This window comes from Chrysemys picta, chromosome 17, assembly GCF_011386835.1.
Source record: "Chrysemys picta bellii isolate R12L10 chromosome 17, ASM1138683v2, whole genome shotgun sequence".
Taxonomy (NCBI): domain Eukaryota; kingdom Metazoa; phylum Chordata; order Testudines; family Emydidae; genus Chrysemys; species Chrysemys picta.
The window spans coordinates 24,366,707-24,380,114 of record NC_088807.1 but is presented as its reverse complement, the minus strand read 5'-3'; the positions used below and the strand labels follow the sequence as shown (position 1 = coordinate 24,380,114).

Below are 13,408 nucleotides of genomic sequence, written 5' to 3'. Positions count from 1 at the left end.
CCCACACTCCGTCACAGAACCCGACTCCCTAGCTCAGTGAGATTGATTACGGTCCCACAAGTTGTCATGTTTCAGTGGGGAGCGATTGTCCCCTTCCCATTTGGATCTGAAGTGTCATGAGACAAAGAGAGAAACGATTGATGGCCATTGCTTCCCCATGAATCCCCGTATGGCTGCCTTGTTGGACAAGAAGCACGGCCGTCCTACGCAAGTGATGGTCGCCCACGGGGGAAGGAATTTGTAAGACTCTGAGCTCAGGTTGCATGAATGTTGAGTTAAGAACATAAGAACGGCCAGACTGGGTCAGACCAAAGGTCCATCTAGCCCAGTATCCTGTCTTCCGACAGTGGCCCATGCCAGGTGCCCCAGAGGGAGTGAATCTAACAAGTAATGATCAAGTGATCTCTCTCCTGCCATCCATCTCCACCCTCTGACAAACAGAGGCTAGGGACACCATTCCTTACCCAGCCTGGCTAATTAATGGACTTAACCACCATGAATTTATCCAGTTCTCTTTTAAACGCTGTTATAGTCCTAGCCTTCACAACCTCCTCAGGCAAGGAGTTCCACAGGTTGACTGGGCACTGTGTGAAGAAGAACTTCCTTTTATTTGTTTTAAACCTGCTGCCTATTAATTTCATTTGGTGACCCCTAGTTCTTGTATTATGGGAATAAGTAAATAACTTTTCCTTAGTCACTTTCTCCACATCACTCATGATTTTATAGACCTCTATCATATTCCCCCTTAGTCTCCTCTTTTCCAAGCTGAAAAGTCCTAGCCTCTTTAATCTCTCCTCATATGGGACCCTCTCCAAACCCCTAATCTTTTTAGTTGCCCTTCTCTGAACCTTTTCTAGTGCCAGTATATCTTTTTTGAGATGAGGAGACCACATCTGTACGCAGTATTCAAGATGTGGGCGTACCATCGATTTATATAAGGGCAATAAGATATTCTCCGTCTTATTCTCTATCCCCTTTTTAATGATTCCTAACATCCTGTTTGCTTTTTTGACCGCCTCTGCTCACTGCGTGGATGTCTTCAGAGAATTATCCACGATAACTCCAAGATCTTTTTCCTGATTAGTTGTAGCTATATTAGCCCCCATCATATTGTATGTAGAGTTGAGGTTATTTTTTCCAAGGTGCATTACTTTACATTTATCCACATTAAATTTCATTGGCTATTTTGTTGCCCAATCACTTAGTTTAGTTCTACTTCTCTACTCTTGTTAGGCTCTTGTGGCTTATGGATTGGCATCACTTCTTTACCTCCTGCTCCTCTGAATGATTAGAAAGTGTGGAAATAGAGTCTGGGGGCTTTTTCTCATTGTGCAAACCTTCCCACAGAGGGGGAGGAGACTTTCACCCACCTTTAGGGCAAAAGACCCGGAGATCAATGAACTCACAAGAAACGGATGGCACCTACGTTAGTGCAGAACACAACTTCACCCAGGGTTCCCGTGGAGGAAATGGGGAATAAGAGAAAACTAACACACGTGATCCAATTTTGCAGTCTTTGAACGTGTTGTCACCAGTGCAAATGGAATTAAAGATGAAGTGATTTATTACAGAGTAAGACATGGATTATGTGGTAGGTACACTCTCATGTGGGTTCACAATGAAAGTTATCTTGGGTTGTCTGTTCTTTGTTTGTTTTCAGGCCTATAAGAAAAGGTGGCTAATCCTGAAAAGTGTATTTGATGTCGTTTACTTTCTCTGGATTAAAGACTTCTGAAGTAAAACCTGACTCCAGAGGGGATGAGGTTGAGACATATGAGAACGAGCACACAGTATATGAAAGCACAGACCCAGTATAGACTTCAGTGATTTCAAATGGAATTGATTTTGATACGCTTGAAAATCAACGTTCAATTAAGAGGAAAACGAATTGAGGAGACAAGCCGGGTAGCCTTTGACGCAGTTACACAGTAACAACCAGTGAGTTCCCCACTTCACAAAGCAAAGATGAGAACATCAGAACGGCCAGACTGGGTCAGACCAAAGGTCCATCTAGCCCAGTATCCTGTCCTCTGACAGTGGTCCATGCCGGGTGCCCCAGAGGGAATGAACAGAACAGGGAATCATCAAGTGATGCATTCCCATCTCTCAGGAGATGTTGGTATTTAAAATGGCGATGGGTCCATGACGCTGGCTTTTCTGTTTATATAGCAACCAGTTATTTGGGTGGGTGCAGAGGTGCCTTTTCCTTTTAAGGAGGCCAGATTTAGAGCACTGCTGTTTAACCCTCAGGCCAGGCTATGGAAAAAAACGCCCCATAATTGGCCTTGTGTTTCTTTTCCTTTTGATATTGTGGGAGTCCCACATCCACACTGCATGTGGTTTGCAACAATAGATAGTTTAAGGAAACAGCTGTTGCAAAGGCCAAGACTATAACAGGGTTCAAAAAAGAACTAGATCAGTTCATGGAGGACAGGTCCATCAATGGCTATTAGCCAGGATGGACAGGGATGGTGTCCCTAGCCTCTGTTTGTCAGAAGCTGGGAATGGACGACAGGGGATGGACACTTGATGATTCCCTGTTCTGTTCATTCCCTTTGGGGCACCTGCCATTGGCCACTGGCAGAAGACAGGATACAGGGCTGGATGGACCTTTGGTCTGACCCAGTCTGGCCGTTTTTATATTCTTATGCTGGGCTAAGCGGGACTTTTCCAAATTGACATTGGCCTGAAAATCATCGAGGATCAAGATGAAGAGAAAAGCAGAAGTCTTTTGCCTTTCAGGTCAACACGCTCTGGAAGAGAGGATGACTTTTCTGGACCTCCAGACTCATCCTCTCTGTGGAAGGAAGTCACAACATCAAAGACAGGCCAGGCCAGCTTTGACTAGAGTCTCTGTACCCGAAAAACCTCACGAGCCTGAAGCGCGGGGTCAGCTACCCCATGACCTAGATCCCCGACGGTAGCTCCAGCTCCGACTCCGAGCGCATCCAAAGAATGGGAGAGTCGCGGAGGTCCGACCCTTTGTCATGATAGGCACTTACTGAACTTTTTTTTGGTCTTTTGTTTTTATTAACTGGGAGACAGCCCGACTTTTCTGTTATATCGGCGGGCTCAGCGTGCGCATGCGTGTAAAAGCACCTGGAAAATCCATACCGGGAATGCTATAGAAAGAATAGTTACGCAAACCTAAGGGCTTTTTCACATCCCGAGTGACATAAGTTACAACGACTTAAGCCAGAGGTCCCCAAACTGTGGGGCGCGCCCCCGCTAGAGGAACATTCCGGGGGGGGGGGGGTGTTGCAGGTCCAGGCCAGCCCCATTGGGGCGGGGAGGGAGCACCACCCAGCCCCACCCCGCTCCCAGCTCTGCTCCGGCCCTGCCCCCAGCCATGGTCCTGGCTCCTGGCCCAGCGCCTGGCACTGTCCCCAGCCTTGGCACGGCTCCACCCCCGGCTGCGGGCCCACCATGGCCCGGATGCAGCTCCACTCCCTCCCCCAGCCTCGGCCCCTGGCCATGGCTCCATTCCTAGCCCCACACGCACCCTCAGCTGCAGCCCCAGCTGCGGCCCCTGTACTCCTGTCTCCGTCCTGGCCCCCGCCCCGGGAACCATGGCCCCACTCCTGGCCCCAACTCCGGGGAGGGGGCGAGGGGCACGGACAGGGGGAAGAGGGGTGTGACCCTCAACATCTGGGGACCAGTGACTTAAGGGGTAGTGTAGACAAGCCCTTAGTGGTCCCAAATCTCTGCCCTATGAAATGACTGAAGGTCTGAGCCTCATCTGAGAAAGCGTTCAAACGCTCTAAGTTGCTGGGTATAAACTGTATAAAATGTGTCAAGTCGCTGTAAGATCTGTATTTATATTGGTGCGTTGCTGGGGAGGGCAAGGAGAAGGATTAGCAACACACGAGTGAACGCTGAGGCTATGTCTACACGGCACTTCTGTTGCTACAACTTTTGTTGGCTGGGGTGTGAAACACCCTCCTGACCGACATACGCTTTACCGACAAAAAGCGCCGGTGTGGACTGCACTTTGTCGGCGGGAGACACTCCCCCCAACCCCCCGACACCGCTCATTGGGAGTGGTTTGATTTTGCCGGCAGGAGAGCGCTCTCCTGCCGGCAAAGTCCAGCTCCACGGGAGAACTTACAGCAGCGCGGTAAGATACTCAGTGTAGACATTGCCTAAGGAAAAAAACAACGAAGAGTCCTTGTGGCACCTTAGAGACCAACAAATTTATTTGGGCATAAGCTTTCGTGGGCTAGAGCCCACTTCATCAGATGCATGGAGTGAAAAATACGGTAAGCAATATATATATCACAGCGCATGAAAAGATGGGAGTTGCCTTACCAAGTGTGTGTGTGTGTGGGGGGGGGGTCAGTGCTAACGAGGCCAATGCAATCAAGGTGGGCGTCGCCCATTCCCAACAGTGGAGAAGAAGGGGTGAGTCTCAGCAGAGGGAAAATGACTTTTTGCAGTGACCCAGCTGTGACGGAGCAGGGAGTGGGGCGGATTGACCTGGGGATGTTGCGGGGGAGTTTTGCAGGTACTGTCTGCACTGGTGATGGGCTATCAGGGGGTGGGTAGCGGGGGTCGCCCGCTCCTGCCTGGAAGGGCTTAAGACAGCCCTGGAGAGGGCTGGGGCAGGGGGAAAAGCGGGGCTGATTGGGGAAACAGCCTCAGCTGTGGCCACGCCCCAGACAGACCCAGCTGGCCCTATAAAGGCCAGGGAAACCAGAAGTAGAGACAGTCTCTCTCTGCCTTCAGAGGGAGAGGGGCCTGGCTGCTGGGGAGCTCAGGGTGCCTAGAGGGAGGTAGGGCTGGGGAAGGGCCAGAGAGGCTGGGGAGCTCCAGGGCCTTGTCCAAGGCCCCTATAGAGGTTGCAGAGAAAGGCAGCAGGTCCAAAACCCCCTTGCCTGTGATGAGTGGCTGACACTGCAGTCTGCCCCAGAGAGCGGGGCGAGTTGGTGACTGAGGCGAGGTGGGGATAGGGGGTGGGGGTTCCCTACGGAGGGGTGGCCCTGAGACTGAGGGGGTGTACTGCCAGGGGGCAGCACCCCAGATAAAGGGGCACCGGAGTCCAGGGAGGGACACGGGGGCCGAGCGGCAGGGGACACCGGCCTGCAGAGGGCGCTCTGGAGGCTGGACGAGCTCATTCCCAGAAGCGACCAGCAGGAGGCGCTGCAGGGGTGAGTTCCACCCGCACCTGAATCCGTAACCTGAGCCAGGAGGGGGGGTGGGGCCAGGTGACACCTTCTGCTCGGGAGGCTGGGGGAGGCGACTGCAGGGGGTTTCAGTTTGGAGCTGGCTGGGGAAATGGAAGGAGACCCGGGATCAGGGTCCAAGCTTCCGGCCCCCCAATATGTACCTGACTGAGGGGTTCCTATGGTCTGTACCTGCAAGACCTGTTTTGGGCTGTGTTCCTGTCGTCTAATAAACCTTCTGTGTTACTGGCTGGCTGAGAGTCCCGGTGAATCGCAGGAAGCGGGGGGGTGCAGGGCCCTGACTCCCCCCACTCAGTGACACCAGCCACTCCCAGTCTTTATTCAGGCCTAATGTGGTGGTGTCCAGTTTGCAAATTAATTCCAGTTCTGCAGTTTCTTGGAATCTGGTTTTGAAGTTGTTGATGTTGAAGGATGGCCACTTTTAAGTCTGTTACTGAGTGTCCAGGGAGATTGAAGTGCTCGCCTACTGGTTTTTGAATGTTACAATTCTTGATGTCCTATTTTGTGTCCGTTTATTCTTTTGCGTAAATCAATTTTTTAGTCTCTGGGGTGCCACGAGGACTCCTCGTTGTTTTTGCGGATACAGACTAACACGGCTGCCGCTCTGAAACCTAAAGCTTAAGGAAGAAGCTTTAATTGGCTTTGAGGCGGTTTAAATGCAAGCGCTAATTTGGTTTCCATATTGAGATATTCAGCCCGCCACAGCCGGTTTGTAGTGCCTAGGTGGAGATCACTGATTAGAGTTTATAACTAAATACGCAAGGCTGCTCTTTGGGTTCCTGTTTCAGATTTTATCAGGGTTGATTTTCTCTTGTATTAATCTGACGACTTGACTTAATTGATGGCTGGATTCCAAAGCAATCTCACGGTTCACGCTTCGATGTGCGACTTTCAGCTTAAACTGTGTGCCGGTGTAATTTAACCCTTTGTGTGTACGGCAGATTAGCCGTCGTGATGTGGGCGCTTGATTTTATTTGTTCACCATTGGAATAAAATGTCTAAAACGGATTATTGAGTCTTGTTTCTTTGAATAAGCAACACGGGCCAGACCCACAGAGAATCGACACCATCCAAATTAACCATTCGGCACTAACAGAGGACTAGTTGCGGGCACCTATCTCAGCTCCGGCTGCACCCCGTGGGGCTCAGAGCATCAAAAGGGAAGCTAAATTCCCCACCCAGGGAGTGTGGATGGGGCCAGTGTGGTTGAGGGAGGTGATCAGTGGGTGTCTCTGAGTAGCGGGGATGGGAGGGGATTCCGCCCCTGTCTGAATTAGGCTCAGTGCCTGGTCAGGCCCATCTGAGGCTGGGGGCTCAAGTTTGAAGGGCTGTAAACAGAGGTGAAAATCTTGTACATTTCATCTATGGTGGGGGGGGGTCAGCCGAGTAAATGTATGTAGGTTAATGGGGAAGTTCTGAAAGAGGGCAGAGTTAAGGTTATGTGGGAAACCTTAACGGGGTATTTCACGAGCGTGCATTTGGCTGAAGCTGAGGTTCTGGAAGGGCCCAATAGCCCACCAGGCAACTTGAACTCTGCACTGATGACATTTTTTGCCCTTTAATGCAAGGAGGGGAGGCACTGGCTGCCCACTAGAAATTAACCGGCTAGCAAGGTCGACTCCTGGGCTAAACAATTAGCAAGAAAACAGTAACACTACCCATCAACAAGGACTCCTTTCAAGCAAACCATATAACACCTATCTTCACCGGAGCAGCAAAGTGACTCAAAGCCATTCCTTCCGGGGAGAAATTTCCCCACCTCCATCCTGGGTGTCTTTGCTAGACGGAAGAAGAACAAGAAAAGCAAACTGAATTCACAGGAAGTCCCTTCCCCTCCAGCCCTTCCTGATTTGAGGGGCGGCCACATGGTTTCCAACACTGTTGTCTCAGACAATCTCTCTCCCAGAGCCTCAGGCGCGAGTCCCCATGTTAGATTCCTGCACTGCCCCAGTTCCCATCACGCTCAGAGCCATGGGGCACCAGGAGCCCAGAACATTTTCCCCCTGGGGGGCAGTTTGCTGCAGACCTCAGGGTCACGGTGTGAGGCAGGGCCGCAGGCATCTCTATGAAAGGTGCAGGGGGTGGGGGGGTTACTAGGGTTGGGGGGCCAATTGAGAGCATCTCAGGGGCTTGCATGGACATTAGGGTTACCATACGTCTGGATTTTCCCGGACATGTCCGGCTTTTTGGGCTCCAAATCCCCGTCCGGGGGGAAATCCCCCAAAGCCGGACATGTCCGGGAAAATCGGGACATGCGGGGCCGGTGGTGCTGGGCCGGGGGCCGGCGGGGCCGGGGGGTGCTGGGCGGGCCGGCACTCCAGGGCCCGAGCCGACCCAGGCTGGAGATGCCGGGGGGGCCAGACTGGGCCGCGCCTCCTCCCCCCACACACCCCCTTACCTGCTTCAGGCTTCCCGTGAATCAAATGTTCGCGGGAAGCAGGGGAGGGGGCGGAGACTTTGGGGAAGGGGCGGAGTTGGGGCAGGGGCGTGGGCGGGGCTGGGGGCGGGGCCCTGTGGAGTGTCCTCCTTTTGGAGGCTCAAAATATGGTAACCCTAATGGACATATTCCCCTGCTTAGCAACTGGCTGAAAACACAGGCCTCAGCTGCAAGCAGGATTTGAACCTACGCAGGAAAACCCCAGTGGATTTCAAATCCAACACTTCAACCGCTCGACCACCACAGCCACCACCCCTGAGACCACCCCCGTGCTCTGGGGGCCGGGTTTGCTAGCTGAATGCTGCATTTCAGATGCCGGGCATTGCAATTATTTCATAGAATCATAGAAGATTACAATTGGAAGAGACCTCAGGAGGTATCTAGTCCAACCCCCTGCTCAAAGCAGGACCAACCCCAACTAAATCATCCCAGCCAGGGCTTTGTCAAGCCGGGCCTTAAAAACCTCTAAGGAAGGAGATTCCACCACCTCCCTAGGGAACCCATTCCAGTGTTTCACCACCCTCCTAGTGACATAGTGTTTCCTAATATCCAACCTAGACCTCCCCCACTGCAACTTGAGACCATTGCTCCTTGTTCTGTCATCTGCCACCACTGAGAACAGCCGAGCTCCATCCTCTTTGGAACCCCCCTTCAGGTAGTTGAAGGCTGCTATCAAATCCCCCCTCACTCGTCTCTTCTGGAGACTAAACAATCCCAGTTCCCTCAGCCTCTCCTCGTAAGTCATGTGCTCCAGCCCCCTAATAATTTCTGTTGCCCTCCGCTGGACTCGCTCCAATTTGTCCACATCCTTCTTGTAGTGCGGGCCCCAAAACTGGACACAGTACTCCAGATGAGGCCTCACCAGTGCCGAACAGAGGGGAATGATCACTTCTCTTGATCTGCTGGCAACGCTCCTACTAATGCAGCCCAATATATTGAGATATGTACCAGATTCTGGGGCATGGGACCTTTGCTGGTTCACAGCTGTGATGGCCGAGCGGTTAAGGTGTTGGACTTGAAATCCAATGGGGTTCCCCCGTGTGGGTTTGAATCCCCCTCGCAGCGAGGCCTGTTTTTTAGCCACCGTATCTAAGCAGAGGAATACATCCATACGATCCCCCGAGATGCTCTCAATTCGCTCCCCAGCCCAAGGAAACCCCCCCCCACCTGGGGCCCTCTAGCAAACTGCCCCTAGGGGGGCAAACACTCTGGGCTCCTGGAGCCTCTGCCCGGTGCCCCATGGCTCTGCCCTACCCCTGCCTGCAACTGCTCTGATTGTGATGGGGACTGGGGCAGTGCAGGAACCTAACGGGGACTCAGGGAGCGAGATTGTCTGAGACACTGGTGTTGCAAACCACGCGGCCACCCCCTAAATCAGAGGCCCGGTCCAGCGACGCGTCTGAGCTGCAGGGATCCCTCCCACAGAGCCCCGGATCGCAGCCTGAAAATCGGCATGTGATGCTGCCGCCCGTTGTCCTTGTGTCAGAGAATCACCCCGGCAGGGCGTGTGGGCACCGTGCGGCCCGTCCTGGCGTGAGCTCTTCTCCCAGCAGCGCTGGGTCCGGCCACGGCTGGCTCCAGGCACCAGCGAAGGAAGCAGGAGCCTGGGGCAGCCAATAGAAAGGGGCAGCACGTCCGGGTCTTAGGTGGCAATTCGGCGGCGGGTCCTTCTCTCCTCTCTTCCTCTTCTACGGCGGTACTTCGACGGCAGCTCAGTGGTGGGGTTTTGGTTTTTTTCTTTCCTTCGCCGCTTGGGGTGGCAAACAAGCTGGAAGGGGCCGTGCTGCTGGGCTATTTGCACCAACACCTCGCACGAGCGGTGTGTCGGGGGTACTTATTGGGTTCCGGGAAGTGCTAAAGGATCCCCCCCCCAGCCTAAGGGGAATATCTACAGGACCCGAAAACCAACTGATTACGGGGGACAACTAATGTAATAACAGGAACAGGAGTGAGGTCACAGGGCTCAATGAAGGGAACCTGACGGGGACAGCGAGCAGAGAACCCCGGACAGCGCCCACTGCTCCTCAAAGGTGTCAAGGGAGCCAGTGGACGCCGCCCAGAGGAACTCTGCCTGGTTACGTGAGCGGACAGAGGATCGGAAACAGGCCCCACAGTCACAGGAACCTCCATCGGCCAACCTCCTCTCCCTGGTTTATAGATGGCCTGTTTAGCCAGGGCCAAGAGGAAGTTGACCAGGAGGTCCCGCGACTTAGTGGGGCCACGGATAGGGAGTGCGTCAATAAGAAGGTGAGGGGAAAAGTGTAACCAGAAACGCAACATAATGTCGGTGAGGAGCCGGTGTAGGGGCTGCAACCTGGCGCACTCCAAGTAAACATGGGCCAGGGTCTCCCTCGCACCGCAGAAAGGACAGGTGTCTGGGACAGGGGTAAACCGCGCCAAGTACACGCCCGTGCTCACGGCCCCATGAAGGAGCTGCCAGCTGATATCCCCGGCGGGCCTCGGGACCAGGGTGGAGTATAGGCTAGCCCACTGGGGCTTCTCACCCTTGACAGGTGGCAGGAGGTCCTGCCATTTTGTAGCGGGGCGGGACACGAGGGTGAGGAAGTGAAGGGTGTGGAGCACGAGCGTGTATAGATGTTTCCTTGGCGCGGTCTGGAAACGGACCGGCTGCAAGTCGTGCAGCCGGCTCATGGAGAAGGGGCGGGGGGGGGGGCGGTTGGGTCCACGGGGCAGGGGCCTAATGAAAAGGTCCGGAGGGCCAGGGGTGGAGGGTGGGTGGGGCGTGCCCTCGTGCAGGACCCGGTCAAGGTAGACCCGAGCAGCGGGCGGCAAAGCGGCCCTCACCTCCTGAAGCACGCGCTGGGGAGTACAAGGCCTGGAGAGCCCCATACGCCGAGCGAGCGTCAGGGGATCCAGCCAGTCTCCCTGGTCGTAGTCCAGGAGGTCTCCGACTCTGGTGACTTCTGCCAGGACCAACCTCCGGCGCACCGCGGGGGACTCCGCCACCTGCTCACGGAGCTGGGGGTTGTGTAGCAGGGGCTCCGCGAGGAGATCAGCCCCCCTGGTGGCCGCCACGGACCTGGTCACTGAGAACAGTTTCCAGGTCCGGAGGAGGTCCTGGTAGAAGACCGGCAGCCCGGAGAGGTCTCGCGGAAGACCTCTCGGATGGAGATAAAGGAGCTGCCGGTCGTATCGGAGCCCTCGGAAGCGGCGCAGGAAGGCGTGCGCCAGTACTCTCCACGCCGGACTATCTGCACCATACAGGAGCCTCTGTAGGGCCTGGAGGCGGAAGACATGGACTGAGTTTGTAGGCAGGTGCAGAACCCCTGCAGAGACCCAGTGCAGTCCTGGCCAGAAGAACTCCAGAATCGCCCTCCGGAGGTCGGCCAGGAAGCCCGGGGCCGGGATCAAGGTGTTGAGCCGGTACCAGAGCATGGACAGGACTAGTTGATTGAGTACCAGTGCTCTACCTTGAAGGGAGAGGCACCAGAGTAGTCCTGTTCATTTCCGGAGCCGCTCCGTCACCCTGCCCTGTAAACCGTGCCAGTTCTCCGGCAGAGCAGAGACGGATGCGTGGCAGAAAGGTAAACGCCGAGATAGAGCAGCGGACCCGCGTTCCACCAGATGGCCTGAAGCGCGGGTGGGAGGGAGCTCGCTTGTCACCCGTCCCCGACCACCAGGCCAGAGCTCTTGACCCAGTTGACCCGGGCGGAGAAGGCCACTGAGTACACGGTCTGGCAAGCCTCCACCCGCACCAAGTCGCCCGTGTCCTGGACCATGAGGAGCACGTCGTCGGCCTAGCCGACAGGACCAGCCGCAGCTCTGGCTCCCGAAGCACCAACCCCGTCAACCTCCTGCGGAGGAGACAGAGGAAGGGCTTGATCGTCAGAGCGTACAGCTGGCCTGAGAGGGGGCACCCCTGCCGCACTCCCCGCCCGAAGCTGACCGGCTCAGTCAGGGTCCGGTTGAGCCTGACCAGGCGCTCCGTGGAAGCGTACAGCACCTGGAGAAAACCCACAAACTGGGGTCCGAAGCCAAACGCTCGCAGAGTGCCCAGGAGATACCCGTGGTCCACCCTGTCGAACGCCTTCTCCTGATCCAGGGACAGGAGGGCGAACGACAGACCATCCCGACACCCAAGCTCCAAGAGATCCCGGACCAGATAGAGGTTATCAGAGATGGTACGGCCCAGGACGGTGTAGGTCTGGTCTGGGTGGATCACGTCCTCCAGCACGGACCCCAGCCGCAGCGAGATGGCCTTCGCTACGATTTTGTAGTCCGTGCTGAGGATGCCAATTCCGTAAGTCGCGGAGGTCCCCGTTCTTCGGCAATAAGGCGAGCACGGCTCACCTGCACGAAAGAGGGAGGACCCCGCTCTGCAAGGACTCGGCCCAGACGGTGACAAGGTCTGGGCCGAGGACGTCCCAGAACACGTGGTAGAACTCCACGGTCAGCCCGTCCATGCCCGGAGATTTATCTGGGTAAAGCCCTTTTGCTCCCCGGCAGCCCAGGGGCCGTTCTCCAGACAACGCTGCTTGTGCACCGAGGGAAATCAGCCCCAATGGCCCCTTCCAGCAGCCCCGGGAATTCATTTCAACTGGCGCCTGGAGGGAAAACACATCTGGGAACAGGGGCGAGGGGAGTTCACCCCCTTTTCACCAGGACTGTGCAGACTGGGGCCTGGTGCTTTTCATGCCTGATGGTGTGGCGCCACCGTGTGGCCAGTTTCTGTCACTTTCTTTCATTAAAAATGGCTTTTTTTTCCACAAAAACTTTTTTTTCCTCACAGAGACACAGGGGGGCAGGTTAATCTACCCAGGGCAAGTGATTCTGCGGCAGGTCTGGAGAGGGAAGGGACTATTTTCAGGGTTGCCTTCTGTGTACACACCCACACACACCCTTAATTATCTGAGCTACCAACACACGTCCCAGAAAGAATTATTATGAAGGTTTTTTTTTAATATAGCACTTTTATCCAAAGTGCTTTACACTAGCTAGCTAACGGTACAAACCACATTTGGAAAGATCACTAAGGGGCCCACCAGGACCCTCAGCAATTTTCAAGTGGTCCATGGAAAAAAAAGTTTGAGAAGCACTGGCCTAGGGGGATCTGTACCCAGAGCTCAGGGCAATCGACTTCAGTGGTGATGTGGTAAGAAAAGCTTTCTGGAGACGGGTTCATAAAATGGAACTGGACAATGGTCATTTCAAATCAGTGATTTCCCCCTCTATTTATTTCTTCTCTCCCTCTCCTCAAGAATTCACCATATGGCATTTAACAACAGGCCAAAACACCATTTTCTGTGACTGTCTTTTACAGGGCAGGGGGGGAGGGAACGTGACCTGGCGCTTTTCTAGGGATTGTCTCAGGGTTTATGGGAAAATGGGAATGGGGCAAAGTGTAGCTGCTCCTAGAGGAGGCAGAATTCTAAAATAACTTGTGACGCCCGAACAGGGACTTGAACCCTGGACCCTCAGATTAAAAGTCTGATGCTCTACCGACTGAGCTATCCGGGCTCACGGATTCCAGGGGGAGGCTTTGTGTTTTTAAACTGACGTCCTGCTCTCTGATTGGGCAAAGATTAACCAATCAGTGGGAGGGGGGGGGCTGCCCCAGCAAACCCAGCGCAGAGCTGTGACAACAGCCCAGGAAAGGGACCCCTGAGGGTGCAAATCTCTGCTCTTGTAGCTAAAGGCAGGGGTATGGGGGGGAGGGGGGGGTCATCCTGTTGCTCAGCCCCTAATCATTAATTACCCTTCTAGCAGCAGCCTAGTTACTGAGGAGGGGAAAAGGTCTGAGTGCAGAAAGGAGGTGATTTGTCCAGGA

At 54.5% G+C, this 13,408-nt stretch overlaps 2 non-coding genes across 2 annotated transcripts; one reads left to right on the top strand and one right to left on the bottom strand.

Moving 5' to 3' along the window:
- Positions 1-8,603: 8,603 nt before the first annotated feature.
- Positions 8,604-8,685, top strand: TRNAS-UGA (transfer RNA serine (anticodon UGA)). The gene has a single exon. It is a non-coding gene; the product is annotated as a tRNA-Ser (tRNA).
- A 4,340-nt stretch (positions 8,686-13,025) lies between these two features.
- On the bottom strand, positions 13,026-13,098 carry TRNAK-UUU (transfer RNA lysine (anticodon UUU)). The gene has a single exon. It is a non-coding gene; the product is annotated as a tRNA-Lys (tRNA).
- Positions 13,099-13,408: the final 310 nt, after the last annotated feature.